This window comes from Mirounga angustirostris, unplaced genomic scaffold (genome assembly GCF_029215605.1).
Source record: "Mirounga angustirostris isolate CCGP_5_RB_7025 unplaced genomic scaffold, mMirAng1.0.hap1 SCAF_4, whole genome shotgun sequence".
NCBI lineage: Eukaryota > Metazoa > Chordata > Mammalia > Carnivora > Phocidae > Mirounga > Mirounga angustirostris.
The window spans coordinates 154,844,788-154,847,313 of record NW_026991712.1 but is presented as its reverse complement, the minus strand read 5'-3'; positions in this window follow the sequence as shown (position 1 = coordinate 154,847,313).

Genomic DNA, 2,526 nt, shown 5'->3' with positions numbered 1-2,526 from the left:
AAATCTTAAAAAAAAAAAAAAAACAAACCAATTACCTTGGAAGCCTTTGTAAGACATGTGCATGCCAGAGGGCAGAAGATAAACATTATAAAAATTAAGGAGACTGTTACATTGATGAATTTCCAGGGGTCTAATAGTCTGAGGCATGTAAAGATATGAAATGGAGAGTAGTATAGAAATACCATTATTCTCTGAAGTCAATTACAGCCAGATATGTGGGAAGGCATGAAAGCCATAGTAGCTTCCCAGAGAGCTCTTGAACACTACCTGCTTCTGCTTCACTACTGCAGACTAAGACAATTGGCTCTCAGGTGCTTGAGAATTATGGTACCTTCTCAGCAAGCTCTTGAGAACTACTCATTTCTTGGTAGGACCTGATCTTTGATGGTGGTTTCTCCAACCTGATTTTGAACTTCTAGCTCCGGGACTGTGAGAAAATAAATTTCTGTTTTTTAAGCTATTTGGTTTGTGGCAATGTATTACAGCAGGCCTAGGAAATTAACTAACTAACACAGTCAGCATTAGGTGTTGATTGGTACTTCTTCATTATATTATAAATGTATATCTTTTGTTGGATATTTGGGTCACAAGTAATTTCCTCCAATTTGCCACTTAGCTTTTTACTTTGTCTATGAAGCCATTGATGTACATGATTTTTAACACAAAAGATATAAACTTTTCCCTTCATGTTTTGTGCTTTTTGTGTCCTGTTTAAGAAATCCTTCATACTTAGGGTGCCAGTGTGGCTCAGTCAGTTAAACATCCAACTCTTGGTTTCACCTCAGGTCATGATCTCAGGGTCATGAGATCCCTCTGCCCCTCCTCCTGCTCACTCTCTCTCTCTCAAATAAATAAATCTTTTTAAAAATATACAAAATATAATTAAGAAATCCTTCAGGGGCGCCTGGGTGGCTCAGTTGGTTAAGCGACTGCCTTCGGCTCAGGTCATGATCCTGGAGTCCCTGGATCGAGTCCCACATCGGGCTCCCTGCTCGGCAGGGAGTCTGCTTCTCCCTCTGACCCTCCCCCGTCTCATGTGCTCTCTCTCTCTCTCTCTCTCTCTCTCTCTCTCATTCTCTCTCTCAAATAAATAAATAAAATCTTTAAAAAAAAAAAAAGAAATCCTTCATACCCTGAAATGAAGATATTCACCCATATTTTCTTCTAGAAGTTTTTATGAATGGTATAAGATTGTAATTTTCTTCAATCAAATGCTCCAGCACCATTTAATAAACTGCCTATTCTTTGGCATGCAATTTCATCTTCATCATTTATCACATTCCATATTTGAAGAAGTCTATTTTTGGTCTCTTTCTTCTGTTCCATAGATCTATTTGTCTATCTTTGCACCCATAACACATTAATGACTATAATTTTATAGCAGTGGTTCTCAACCAGGGGTGATTTTACCTCTCAGGGGACATTTGGCAATATCTGGAGACATTTTTGGCTGTTAAAAACTGAGTGTAGGGATGTACTATGGCATCTAGAGGGTATAAGTTAGAGATGCTGCCAAACATCCTACAAGGCACAATACAGTACCCCCACAACAAAGAATTATCCCACCCCAAATATAAATGGCACCGAGGTTGGGTTTTTTTAAGTATAATTTTTAAGTATAATTAACATACAGTGTTGTATTAGTTTCCGATGTACAATATGATTCAACAAATCTATACATTACTCAATGCCCATCACAGTCAGTGTACTCTTAATCCCCTTTATCTATTCTATCCATTGCTCCACCCAACTCCCTTTTGGCAACCACCAGTTTGTTCTCTGTATTTTAAGAGTCTGTTTTTGTTTATCTCTTTTTTGTGTGTTCATCTGTTTTGTTTCTTTAATTCCACATATGAGTGAAGTCATATGGTATTTGTCTTTCTCTGACCAACTTATTCTGTCTAGCATTATACCCTAGGTCCATCCATGTTGTTCCAAATGGCAAGAGTGCCTGAGTAATATTCCATTATACACATATAATATATATATATATTCTTTATCCATTCATCTATGGATAGACACTTGGGTTGCTTGCATGTCTTGGCTATTGTAAATAATAGAGAGCCCTGCTTTATAGGAGACTTGGAATCTAATAGGACAGTACATTATCTCACTGAATCCTCACAATAACTCTATGTCATAGGTACTATCACTATCCTTACTTTACAGATGAGAAAACTGAGGCTCTGAGGTTGAGTGACTTGTCCTAGATCACACATTTCTCAGTATTTGGAGGAACTTGTATAAAAACCTAAGTAAAACTTCCTAATATAAGATAGTTCTCATCATGTCCTAAGACAGGGCTTCCAAATCCCAGCAAGTTGTCCATTGACTGATTTTATCAGAAAACTCACTGTATATCCTTTATGTGCCAACCTGGGCTAAATGGTGGGAACACCCAGAAAGCCCCTGCCCTCATGGAGTTCATAGTCTAGTGGGGAGATAAACTTGGGAATAATCTCTCCTAAAAAGGCTTTTGCAGAGGGTAATCACTTTAGTTTCCTATCACAGGACACTGCTTTAAAG